Raw genomic sequence first — 14,474 nt, 5'->3', positions numbered from 1 at the left:
TTTTCCACCTGTCAAATAGCTGGTGTCACTTGTGAAGTGGGGTGGCTGGGGTTCAATTCTGCCTTGGCTGCACAAACAAGTGCTTGTAACCGAAACAGGATTTAGCCGTCCACTTCTCAGCTGATGAGGGTTTGCTAAATCCTTCTTATTTTGGATGCACCAAACTCCCCATTACTCTTTTTGATTGAAAAAGCTAACTTCTCCAATTTGATCATTTTCCTAGAGGCAAATTTCCCAGTTCATTAGCATTCTTCCGATTCTGCATGTTTAAACTTTTAGCTGCTTTTAATAAGTAATAAATATGGCTGCAATCCTAACCATGTTTACTCTGAAGTAAGTCCCACAGATTTTAGTGGGGCTTACTCCCAAATCAGTGGGATTAAATTTGCAGACTAAGTTATTTTTCAGCCTCCAATCTAAAAACATATTTATTTACAAAACATTATATACCAGTTGATTGTAATAAAGCCTCTAAGCTGTTTATGAAGTACCGTATTTTTCGCTCTATAAGACGCACCAGACCACAAGACGCACCTAGTTTTAGGAGGAGGAAAACAAGGAGAAAAAATTTCTGAATCTCAGAAGCCAGAACAGTAAGAGGGATCACTGCGCAGCGAAAGCAGCAATCCCTCTTGCTGTTCTGGCTTCTGGGATAGCTGCGCAGCCTGCATTCGCTCCATAAGACGCTCACACATTTCCCCTTACTTTTTAGGAGGGAAAAAGTGAGTCTTATAGAGCAAAAAATACGGTAACTACGATGGAATCTTCACCTTCATTAATCTTACTTAGTGTTAATCTCCAAAATACTTGTATTACTGGTCCATTCTAAATACAGTAGTACCTCTGGTTACGAACTTAATTTGTTCCAGAGGTCCGTTCTTAACCTGAAACTGTTCTTAACCTGAGGTACCACTTTAGCTAATGGGGCCTCCTGCTGCTGCTGCCCTGCCGCTGGTGTGCGATTTCTGATCTCATCCTGAGGTAGAGTTCTTAACCTGAGGTACTACTTCCAGGTTTGCGGTGTCTGTAACCTGAAGTGTTTGTAACCGGGGTACCACTGTATGTAGCATATCTGCTTTCAGGTGTTTACATCTCCAACATGTTGTCTTTTCTTCTAATCTCATTCTTTTAATTATTTCTGAATATTTTAAGGTGGGTCTATTCATTTGCTGGCTCTCTCTTTCTCTTTCTGCCTATCCTACTCCGGCTTCCCCCATTTATCCAGAACATGTTGTTTGGATGTACTGTGTATTCTAGGTAGACCTATTATACGAAAACATTTGTAAACAGCGTGCTTGTCTTGGTAAGCTACTGATGACTGGGCAAGTCTGGATGTCAGGCTATTCCGAAAGATGAGGTTGTACCCTGCATAAAATATTCAGTATGCAATTATGCTTAATAGAGATTTTGAGAAAATTTCCAACAGCATACCTGGTGATATGAGGTTTATTTTTCATTCACAAAGCACAAGTATTTGTGGGTAATGTTTGAATATAAATATAGGAATAAGTTGTTGAGAAGAAGGAAAAAGCATGCCCACTTTCTGCTTTCATGAATAATAAGTATGAGTTTCTGGAGAGGGAGATTTTATTATTAATAATTCAGTTATAAAGAAATAAAAAGTCTTATTTAGCATCCTGATGATATGAGTAATTTTTATCACCAGTGATTAGAAATTTAATTCTTGTGTCTATTGGGGAAAGCCTCTGGTATACACCATTGGAGGATTTAAAACAACAACAACAAAACGCCTTTCAAAATGGTATGAGGTTACCCTTGTACACAGCATTAGAGGAGGGGTTGCAGCACTCATACATATACTGGTGGTTGTTCTTTCTTTGTAAAAATCGCCCAGCAAGGAACCTGTTGAGCGGGGAGCATGAAAGCTTCACCTTGTTGGCTTATAGACAAGTGGTTTGCTCCCAAGTTCTGCCAAGATTTGTGGGCTCTGCTACGAATGCGGGGCATAATTTGTTGCTAGTTTTATATTAATATGGGTTGTAATGATTTTCTTCGAAATATATGCTTGTGCATTATGATGGCCTATCGGTCCATTTGCAGTTTAAATGAAAATGTTGAGAAGACTCATATTAAATCTCCATTCCTTTTTGAGTTTTGAACTCACTGTATTGAAATAATGTATGTTATAAATACATTAGCAAACCATTTGTCTTGTGTGTTTTAAGTAATTCAGTAAAAAAAAAATGCTGATGGTAGTGGTGTTTGCTATCTAGCTCATCAATAAGCTGGAAAGGGAGCAATTAATAGGGGCTTTCTTACAGAAACCACAGCTGATCTTTCTTTGCAGGCTGACTGGTGGGCTTATATTAACCTTCAGATTGAAATATTAGATTGTTTATGACTATCTATTTTCAATATAAAAACTTTTTTGACTTGTTTGAAATATTCTAGAACAGAAAAATGGTGAATCATACCTTCTGAGTGAGAAGGCTTTCCTTAGTTATATTCCCTATAATGTCTTTGTTCCCAGAAATTTTGAACTAGAGCTCATCAGGACTTTGCTTACAGGTATATATTCAGAAGTAAACTATGCTGGCGTTGGATGTTTCCTGTGCAATTGCCTTAACAGAACAAATGCTCAGGCTTAAAAAGCCTTGTTAATGATTTGCACTTCAAATTGCTGACAGGTCAGCCTGGTGGAGTGTTTTGGGTATTTTTAAGTGCCCCGGTTTCTACGTTTCTCCTGACAATGTCTGCAAGTGCTTCTGTAATCTTAGCAGCAGCTGTCTCATAACTGTAGATGTCTTCTGTGGTTCAGAAATTCCTTCCTTTCATCTTTATCCGATTGAGCCGAATCTATCAGGACAACAGGTCTCCAACGGATTTGCCATTTCTAAGGATGGCTGCTGAGCCAGCAGCATTCCAAGGCCTGGTGATGTCACAATGCCCAGCCTAGTGATGTCATATGGTTACCAACTCTTGCGGGTGGAGGAAATATCATACCAGAGCAGAATCCCAGTGGTAAAAGAAGAAAAATGAAAAATGCCAGGTGATAAATGGAAATGTAGGGAGAAATTGAAAAGCCCTTTGTGCAATATTTTTATAACATTTTAAAAGAATACTGTACCAATTATCTTGCTGCAAAACTCTGAGAACCAAGTTTGGATGCTAGCAGTATCCCTGTGTAGTATAAACCAGGGTTGCCCACTTATGCTTTGCCAAAACAGAGGACGTGCATCATCCAAAAAAGAGGACAACAATTTGCATAAAAATTACATATGATAATTTATACGAACAGTCACAAATTTAGAAACAATATAATTTGATTAGGTGATACATACACTTCACCATACTGGGGAAAACTTGTGTGACTGTTGACTCTGCTGACTAGGTGCTGCTAACTGTTGATAGACAATTTCAAGGACCCTGCTCTCCCTTTTTATGCTCCGCTGTCTTTAAAGCAGACTTTGGACTGGACATTCAAAACAGAGGACTTTCCTCTAGTGTAGGATATGTTGCCATCCCAGTATAAGCAGGCCTGTTGTGGAATGACATTGTAGCATCAGGATCTTTCTCAACCTGCACACATCTGTTTGAATGTCTGAAGATGGCCAACCCACACATACACACTCTTCTGATGTTCAGATGAACGTGTGTAGATTAGGCACAGAGCCTCCCACAAGAGTGTCACCGAATGCATGCTGCCTGGTAAGAACATCTGTAAAGGGCTTTATTTGGAATGAATATGTAGATAGCATAAATACAGACATTCATAAGGCTGTCTACCAGTTGAGAAGACAGTGGCCTTGCTTGGTGGTGGTGGTGGTTTGACAACTGGCAGAAAAACGGGAAAGGTTGCCCCTCCCTCCCTCCTCTGATCCAAAAAAAGCTGGATTCCTTTGTACTGAGCACAATATCTAGGCCACCAAAAATGACAAGGGTTTTGTTTACCACAGTGTGTGTGTGTGTGTGTGTGTGTGTGTGTGTGTGTGTAAATATATATATTGTGTGTGTATGTATTCACATAGTAAGAAGCGAAAAAGGGGATGGGGAGACAGCTTTTGATTTATGCTTGATGGAATAATATTCAAGTATACACCTTGATACATAAGTCACATTCACAGCAGTATTGTAACTGTCTGTAAGATAACTATTTGTCCAGTATATATACTTGTGTGGTAAAGATTCAAATAGCAACATTATATAAGTGTGTAAGGTTATTTCAGCTGTTTACCAGACCAGAAAGGAAATAAAAATATACAATGTGCATCAGTATTTATTCAATAGTGTTTAGATTTCATCATCTCTGTTTAGATGTATAACACAACCACGTGTTTCTGTTATTGTATTTATGCAAGCAGAGTAGCATGTGCTATTGAAACATTTTTTCCATCTTGAATAATTTGAACTAGCATAACTGTCCTTCCTACAATCCAGTCCAATAAAACAACAGAGGCAACACCCTCCCCCAAAACAGATGCTCCTCAGCTTGTTTACATCAAGGATGGGGAAACTCAGGCTCAGTGGCCAAAGGGGGGCCTGCTAGGCTTGTTTATCTGGCCTTCAGAATTTCCCCTGGGCTGCACCCCTTAATGCCCCACCTTTGCACCCCAAGTGCTTTTGCTTGGTTGGAATTTGTCCTTGAAATCTGACAGCGCCTCTTGCTTGTCAGGATGGTGGATACAGTGTGTGTGTGTGTGTGTGTGTGTGTGTGTGTGTGTGTGTGTGTGTGTCTGTGTGTGTGTCTGTGTGTGTAAACAAGCCCACTGTACAATGTTAAAATATACATTCATTGCTCTACCCACTGTTGCCTCTGGCTTCTGACATGTGGTCCTCAGAAAGTTGCCCAGAAGGAAATGCAGCTCTTGGGCTGAAAAAAGCCTCCCACCTCTGGTCTACATGGATCATTCTTGCCTTGCATGTACTCAGCAATCAAGCACTGGGGATGGGGACACATTCTCCTAAAAGAAAGTGCCTTCTTTATTTTTTGGGAGAGGAGGGTTGAAACAGGAGTGAAATAAGTATTGTTTATGAATCTAATATATTTCATAATACCCAGAGCAGAACATATTAAGAAACATTTTTCTGAATATCTTTATCAACCTTGCAGGCCAAATTTGACAGGGGGTTAGGATCCCCCATATGCACCCCTCCTGGGGAATGCTGAGCTAGATTTAAACCCTGCTCATCCACTGGTGTTTTCAAGAGGTTTACAAATAACCTACGTTTCGTTTTAAAGGTCATTTTAGGCTCTCACTTAGATTCAGGGTCTCTTTACCTCTGGTTTTAATTCTTAAATAGCTAGAGTTACTGTTTCAAGTTTTTAAAGGTCAAATCCAAATCCTGCAAAGTTTACACTTTAATATATGTTATTTTATATATGTGTGGGTCTTATAGCACAGCAAGTTCATTGAGTCATTTCCTCTTCAGATACTCTTTGATGACAATAGCACTTTGACCTTTGCTTTAAATGCATTGCAGAATGCAAAGATAGAAAGCTTAAGTTTTTTTAAAAAAAGAGAATAACTGTTTTCCTACAATAAGAGCTTTTTCTTACAATATTGTTGAATTGAAACATTCACCTCAGTGTCTCTATTATCTTCTAAAGAGGGTTGGGGAAAAGAGCATGGGAGATCTTTCAATTTTTAGCCATAATAAACCTTCCTAAGTAAAGCACAGTTCAAAACTCCCCAAGGTAGTGAAGGATTGATTTGTACATGGTTTTGCAAGATGGTATAACCCTCACTTTATCATCTATGTTTCTCAGAGAGGCATTTATCTGAAGTTGGCCCTATGTGAAAATGGAGGAACAGTATACCAGGAAAACAAGCTTTCATTCTGATGTAGAAAGGACTGCCATGTCAAGAAGGTGTAGGATTGCCAGGTCTTCTGAACCCTAAGAGTGTTATTGTGTTCTTTAGAGTTCTTCAGAGACTCTTCTGTCTGTAGAGAATGCTGAACACTTGTATGACACTTTCAAGTGTCTGAAGTGCTTCATGTGCATTATCTAGTTGTAAACCTTACAACAACCCTGTAAGACAAAGTCAGTATTATTACCTCCCCGTGTTCTTGAAGATGAAACTCAAACTAATAAAGTGTGGTTTGCCCAAGGTCATCAAGTGAGTTCATGGCAAGAGTAAGATTCAAATCAGTGATCTTCTGATTCATAGCTCCATCTCTCAGCCAGTACACTATACCAGGTCTCCAAGGTAAATGGAGCAACCAGAGACCGACCAACCCTGGTCTATGGTCCTGATGAGACCAGGTTCCTGGTGCAATCCCCAGCATTTCCAGGTAGGGCTGGGAATTTCTCCTCTCTGAAACCCTGGGAAACCTCTGCCAATCAGTGTTGACAATACTAAGGTTGATGAACCAATGATCTAACTCAGTACAAGGTAGCTACTTATTCCCCTGTTATTGTTGTGATTCCAGATAGATGATTGTCCCTCTATGGGACACTAAGGTGGTTTAGTCCCTGTGTGAGTATCTTTAAACAACAGGAATTGCCAGGGGATGTGTTAAAAGACAGAACATGTCAGTCAAATCAGCATCTGAGATTCTTAGCTGGCAGATAGTTGATTCATTTACCACATCACAAACTTATGCATCCATCATTGCAAAGACCAAAGCCCTCTTGGGTGTTCACTCCTGGCAAGTCCTGTCCCCTCTGGCACTTCACCTTGCCCATCTTTACAGCTAAGGGCTTTCTTTGGAAGCAAGGAGGCTCTTCTAGTTATGGAGGACCACTGCAAGATTCAAATCAGGGTTCTTAATTGCTTGGGGAGCCTTAGTGAGGAAGGTTCCCTGCTTCAGATGAATAACTTTCAGCTCAGGAGGGGCTGTAAAGAGAAGTGATGTGCTAGCAAATGTGTTGCATCCTACACTCAAAAAAGGCTGTCATCCCAAGAGTATCTGGCACTGTGAAACAGGGTAAAAGAAGGCATACCCACTCACATTGCATATACTGGAGAGACGCAGTTTGGCACATCATCTCCTGGTTTGATCATTGATCACTGGCAGAGTGAGACGGCTGCCCCAGGCAGCAAGTACCAAGGGTATCAAGCAGGCAGAACTATGTGTATCACATGACCTGCCTGCAACACTCTAAGCTAGTCTAGTGCCCTCAGGTGCAGTGGAGATTGGTGTCCCATTGTCAATACTGAAGTAAGATTCAGTCTAAGGCTGTGTATACACTATACATTTAAATAATTCTGGAAACTGAAGTACAGTTCTCAGTGCTTTATCCCTAGAAAAATAGGTGCTGGTACTCACCATGAAGTTGTTACAGTAAGTGCCACACTTTTTGACAACAAAAAAAGAGATGTCAGTATTGCGTACCTTTGAGTACCCCCTGGGGGGGAGCACTCATCGTCATCTTTTTATTTATGTGCCGCCTTTCCACAGTTAAAACAATGCTCAAGGTGGCTTACAATATGAAAAGATTTACATAATTACAAATCTAGCAAAGTCGTCATAAAATGAAATAAAACACATTAAAAACTACATTACCAAACTGAACAATTTCCACATAAAAATAAAGATACAAAAAGGTAATAGCCGTTAATATCAGTAACAACAGCAAAAACTCCCAACAAAACTTCCCCCAAAATACCCCAGTCCTTGCTGGGCAGCACTGGTTCTCAGCCCCCTTAAGAAACTACAATACCCATGATTCTTTAGGGGTGTGTGCTTTAAATGTATGGTGAATACACAGCCTAATGGGCTTCTAAATGTGAAATGGAGGAAGGGGGTGCCATCTTGTTATTTGCCTCAGGCAGCAAAATGCCTTGGGCCAGCCCTGTCTCAGTGAAAATATGATGCAGTGGGTAGGAAACTGCAGATTCTGCTATTCCTTTTCTCCGTACATCATTGCTGTGTTACATTAATTTACATCTAATCTGTATGCTCACAGATCCCCCCCCCCCGAGGGGAGCCATGACGCTAACAATGTGTACCTTCCATTGTAAGGCACTTGAAATCTAATAATAAATTATGGTGAATTCCGTTTATTATGTAAATAACATAGTGTGCTGACTAGAAGCAGTTTGAATCATTTTATGGTGGATATTTTCATAGGGAGTTGCTTATGACTGGATGAGATCATCCTTTGGAGAGAGATCACATGGATTCTAAAAATTAAAAAATAATGTTGGCTTTTCTACTCAGAGTGCAATTGCTAAAAACTAGCTCCCAATATTTTTGGCACACTAAATGACTGTGCTGAAATGTATTGCAAGGCAGTAGAAGAAATGTGCTGATTTGATAAATGAAGAATATTGCTTTGAGTGTTCCAAGAATATTACATTAGGCAACTCAGCTGATCTCAAATAAACCTTGTAGGTGATGCACTGTTGTTACCATTTAATCTGTATACAGTAGTCAGTACTCAACTAACCCTATTTGGGCATGAGCTCCTCAAGTTAAGCAGATGCTGAACTTAATCTGAATGAGTCCTAAAATACATGATTTTGGCTGGATTATGTCCATTGTTTTCATGTTTAGGGTTCCTTAAAAAGGGGAGGAAACCTGAAGAGGAGCACAGAATATTGTGTAGTGCTCCTGAGGAAGATTCTCTTCTGAACACATTGGGCCAATAAGCAGTACCTTGCGTACCTAGATGCTTCCTCCCTTTTTCTTTCTAGATTGGGGCCTCTTTCCCTTTTCCTGTTAGCCCTTCCAACAGAACATTTCCACTGAACCACTTTCCCCTTCAATGCATTTGATGTACCTTTGGCAATTTTAATAATAAATTGGGGAGGCAATATGCATAGTAAATGTTTGCTTACTGATGTAATCTTCTTAAAACAGTGTGTTGTTTTTGGAGGCTTTTAAAACCAGAATGGACCATTTGCTTTAAGTAATAAATGAGGTGGGATGCCTCTTCCTACACTTGACTATTTATCTCTTTAAAAAAACCTATTCTCTTGAGATTCTTGTTACATTATGACCCAAATGATTTTACAGTGTGGTCTTCATGACTAAACACTGTTTGCTACAGCATAAGCCTCTATGCATGTAGGCTCTCCTCTTTACCTGGAACTCTAAGCATGCTGGATTCAAGCTTACAGGGACCACCACTTCTGCATGTTTGGCAGCCTGTGCATCCCTTCAGAGACCACCTATGTGCCCTTTCAAACCTTCCCTCTACACATAGACAGCATCAGGAAGGGGCCAAGAAAACCACAGAACATCAGGCTTAGTGCTAAGGGTGCAACACTCTTTCAACAAGATTTGCCCCTTCAAATGAGTAACACAAAAAGGGAGCGTCAGGTGTGTTTCGATGAAAGGAACTTGTTAAAATACAAAGCTCTTTATTATTGTTTTATTGTCCCACCTTGTAAGGAAATCAGGCTGAGCACATATGGAGACCTGAGGCAGTTAGTGACCACAAATGCCAGCTGTTTATTAATAATACAGTCAAAAGGGGCCTGTGAGTTACACTGAAGACATTTGCCAAAAATGTGTTTGCTAACTTGCCTCAACTGACTGGTAGGCAGTAGCTGGTACTGCTTGCGCCACAGTGCTTCTTAGGGAGGATGTGAGCTGCGTCTGGAACTATTTGGCTTTTTAAATAACATGACTCCACTGGGGGAAAGTATATTAGTTCAGGGCACCTACAAATTTAGCATGTACTTATCCGTATAGTATGCTTTGAGACTGCAATCCATGACTGTAACTGGATTAATTTCACTGTACGGCAGATGTCCTGACCCCTACCAGATAAATCTATGTCTTCAGGGCAGCTTGACTTCCTCGTGTAGGGTTGATTCATCACATCACTTTTATTTCTTCTTAGTTCAGTAGTGTATTTCATGGTGCTCCTGAAATATACTAAATATTACTTCATAAATGCAATCAAGTTAATTAATAGAGTTTGATTATCTTGAAAATTACTTTGGAACTTGTTTTTCCAGTTTCCTGCCAAACTGATATATTTTGCAGCTTTCAGCTCAATTCAGTTCATGCTGCTTCAGGCTACCAGAATAAGTCCCAAAGTGTTTTCCAGGGAGAATAGTATACAAAACATAATACACAATAAAATATACATGAAAACAAAAATACATAGTAAAAGCCTTCATCCACATAACAGCCATCCAACAACATAAAATGACCGCTACACTGACATAAAGAATGAACACAACAAAGAAATGACCCAAAGCAAGACCATTGGCACTGCCCAAATGCCCAGGAGAAACAAGAGCATCTTTTCCTGGCATCAGAAGGATGACAAAGTCAGTGCCATTCAGGCTTGCCTGGGGAGAACACAGCTGTTGGTTCTTGCTCCTTAGGATTCTCAAAGCGAGTCCCAGTGAGAAGAAGAAGAAGAAGAGAAGAGTTTGGATTTGATATCCCGCCTTTCACTCCCTTTAAGGAGTCTCAAAGCGGCTACCATTCTCCTTTCCCTTCCTCCCCCACAACAAACACTCTGTGAGGTGAGTGGGGCTGAGAGACTTCACAGAAGTGTGACTGGCCCAAGGTCACCCAGCAGCTGCATGTGGAGGAGCGGAGACGAGAACCCGGTTCCCCAGATTACAAGACTACCGCTCTCAACCACTACACCACACTGGCAAGATGGGACAAGCAGCCAACCAGGGTGAACAGGCCACATACATACATGTTTCAGGGACTCCAGAAAAATGAAACATTTATCAAAACACAATACTGCAGACTGGTCTGTGACACTAACTGAATAAGAGAGTTATGGAGGGAATAAATGTATGGCTCATTAAGCAGTCCACATCATATTGAAGAGAATCAGGGTTGGAGGAGCCATTGACAAAGTGCTGTCTGATGGACCGCCACCTTTCCCCCACCCCAGCACAGGGTTGTCTGGTATCTTCCTCCTTGATGAGTTCTCCAAAGGGAAAGGAGGAGGAAGCTGACAAGATGTGTTACCTATTATTTGAAGTAAATTTTACTCTGACTTACTAATTGCCACCCATTCACCCGTCCTTTATATCTTTGTACAGGTGTTGTTGTTTTTTTAAAAAAGAAAATACAATGTGCTTAGAAATTCTGAACATTAAACAGTATATAAATACCTGAAATAAATAAAATAAGTATCCAAGCAGGAAGATATTTGCAGGCAGGAATTAACTGTTGAATGACACACACATTCATTGTTACACAGAGGCGGCTTTCTAATCTACCACCTGACCACCTTTGCATTTGTGCCAGATGCAACCTGTCTAGCATCTATAGAAGGCTTTTCCATTTGCCATAAATTTTAACAACTCGGGGGCAATGGAAACATGATTAAGCAAAGAGTTGTCCAGAAGAACAATCAAATTTCAGGCATGTTAAAGGAAAAACAAAATAGCATTTCAATTAACTGCTACTCTAATGCTGAAGAGGTGGCAAACTGGAAATTAAAATTTGGCTGGCTCCAATTTGATAAAAATTATTCAGAGTAGGGTGAGTCATTAAAGTAATCAATCCAAACTCCTTCCTTATCAACTAAATAATTCATTTGCAGGTGAACTGACCTGCCACTCCTAGGAAGGAAATGGATATTTGCATAAATGGTAAACTCTGAGATTTGCTAGTGACAGTTTGTGGTTAGGGAGCAGAGAGCTTAACCGTGATTCCCTAGTCTGGAAGACATGCTAAGCCAAACCTGTGTGGTTTTGTAAAGCTAAGGTTTGGCTTAGCACGTTGTGCTGATGGTGATGTGGCTGAGATGAAGCTCAGAGAGAGTTCCAAGAAACGTTAGGGGAAAGGTCAAAACTTTTCCAAAGTGCAATCATCATCAAAGGATAGATGCAACCTTTCTGTTTATGCAGTTTTCACACTGAAGATGGATACAAAAGTTATGCCATTATACTGGCACTGTCATATGCATGTGACACTCCTATAAAGAATGACCTGCTTTTGACCTTTCCTTGCTAAGCTCCAGGAACCACTGAAGATTTTGCATTGGGGGGGGGGAGATCCTATTAAAAATAGAAACATAACAATGCAGTAGAAGAATATAAAAATTAAATACAGGCTTCATTAGTTATCTTGTTATATCGCTGCTGACATCTGGTGACAATTAAGCAGTGTTGTAGAGCATATCCTGTTTTCCCAGTTACTTACAGATATTTAATTAACCTGTTGGTGAGATACGTCTAATAAGGATTGTGCCAATTTTGGAGGGTTTTCGGTTTATTACTGGTGAAGGCATGCTGCAGAAAGTTTATTTCAGGCAGTTCATTTAACAGCTTTTTCCATAACAGTCACAGAAACCCAAAATAACATGAGTACCAATATGAGCCAAAAGAGCAAAAAACCAGCATTGAACTTGGACCAGGGAAACCTTCATTCAAAGATTTGTTCAGCCATAAAACTTACTGGGTAATATTGTGTGAACTGCTGTGACAATAAAACGTGGAGAGGGACCTGTGTTTGTCTTTCCCTGCGTTGGATGAAGGGTGGAATACATTTGCAAAAATTAAAAGTAGTAGTACTGATTGTGTAGATCAGCTAATGTATCTAATTTGGTTTAGAACCCGTGAATCAACTATCTAAGTGCTGAGAATACCAACCATTTATTTATTTTGGATATTTGTATATCACTTTTAAATAGTAAGTTCTTAAGTGGTTTACATAGTAAATTCTTATTACATAGTTACAGATAAAAACAAGAACTACTAAAAACACAGAAAAAATAATAATAAAAAGCAATTAAACTTGATAGAATATATATATATTCTGTGGGGATTATGTCATGTTAACTATGCATGCCTATGAAATACACAAAGCACACAACTACTTAAACAATAACAATGATGGGGAAATTGGTTTTTAGGGTCACTGCTTGCTGCTTAAAAGACTTGGAGCACAGACCTGTGGTACAAATTTACATGGGATATGCATATGCTAATTTATTTGAAAAAATGCAGATTTAGATCAACTTTCAGAGTGGGGCTAAAAACAGATTCTGACTCCTGCTGTTAGGACTTCATTGGCTCCTGGTCTTCTTAAGATAGTGAGTGGTTGGCTTTGACCAATACTGCATTCTGCAGAATGCCCAGATAAACTGTCAGCAGAGTCAAAATAAAGATATAACCAAGTGTTTTAAAAAGAGGTGAAGGGATAAGAGATCTTGGAACTACCAGAAAGTATGTATGCCCCCCCCCACCTGGTCAGGCAATCTCTTACCAACAACCTTACTAGGTTTTCCTCTGGGATGGTTAGAGGTCTCTAAACCATCTAACAGAGATTAGGATTAGCCAATGTTGATAGGCATGAAAGGAGCTGGTTTACATGTATGGAGATGAGTTGTGTTGACATTAGTATCCAGTTCTTTAAATAATTACAAGTCACCCATCCCAACAAGGATACTGTGACATCTTTGTTAATTTGCTGATAAATGTGTGTTTTAGTTTTTGCCTTCTGTTTAGAGTGAATCAGAAGGGGAAACAAGCATTTTCAACCCAGCCCTGTAAAACTGTAGCTAGTTCTCTATTTGGCAAATGGACTTTTCCCCTCAAGCCTGAGTGTTTTTCCTCATTAAATATCCTGAAAGGCTGTTGTTAGTGGGAAATGTTCATATTCATACAGAGGTAGAATATTAATCACAATGCAATGTACTTTAAAGTTTATTAGATTCTGGTGGATAATCTGCCTTCAAATAGCTTTGAGATTACATCAAATATTTCAGATGACCTTCTACCTCTTTTATGCATGTGTATCTAATGAAAAAACATGTTAATTTGAAAGATGAGATCATTTGAAATAATGTTAAAGGGCAACAGTTTAAAATGTACTCAGCAAACTTCCAATGAGAACTTTAAACTGAAAGCAGTGACCCAGTACACAGTGCTTTGCTGTTACAGCTCTTTACTTATTCAGCCTACAAAGGCCTTCAAAGCTCTGGGAATGTCTAGACCTGAGTCTTCCGGGTGTGAAACAGACTGTTTTACATCACACCACACACTTCCTGGAAAGAGGTATTTTTAGTTTGGGCAGTTAATATTACCATGGTGTGCTTGCTGCCTTATGCCAGGCTTGTTTGGGGCCATATGCAAAATGGTGGACACTGGATCCAGAACCTCTTAGGCTCCTCTTTTCACCCACCGTACTGAGCTCTGTGCATTGTTGAAGTCCAAAGGGTACTCTTTCACATGGTGCTCTATAAAAGGACACTACCCTTTCCCCCTTGCTGCCTTGGATGCTTCAAACTACTTCCCAGAAACCTGAGTGACCTCTTCCCCCCACCCCTGCTGAGGCCCTTCTGCACCATCCCTGAAGCCCATTGTCTGTGGGGAGGCAGGGGGTGACCTTTTTCATTATGGCATTTCTGTGGCAACTCACTCCATGGAGAAGCTCACCTGATGCAGTTTCTGTTATTTTTTGGCATCAGTGGAAGACTTTTTTTAAAAAAAAGGATAGCCTGTTTTTAAATGCTTATCTGCTGAGATATTATTCTGTTGTATTGTATAAGTGTTTGTTGATATGGTATAATGGTATATATATAATGTTGATATAATATAATGGTAAATTTAGAAAGACAGGGTCGCTTCATGATA

General features: G+C 39.8%; 1 protein-coding gene across 5 annotated transcripts in view; it reads left to right on the top strand.

Annotated features, from left to right (window-relative positions):
* The window catches only part of ZNF827 (zinc finger protein 827), a 124,244-nt gene that overhangs the window by 50,926 nt on the left and 58,844 nt on the right, over positions 1 to 14,474 (top strand). The gene's annotated exons all lie outside the window — the stretch shown is intronic.

The sequence above is a fragment of the Podarcis vaucheri genome (assembly GCF_965113315.1).
Source record: "Podarcis vaucheri genome assembly, chromosome: 9".
In the NCBI taxonomy this organism is placed as follows: Eukaryota; Metazoa; Chordata; class Lepidosauria; order Squamata; family Lacertidae; genus Podarcis; species Podarcis vaucheri.
Note: the sequence above shows the minus strand (reverse complement) of the source record. Positions and strands in the feature narration are given on the sequence as shown.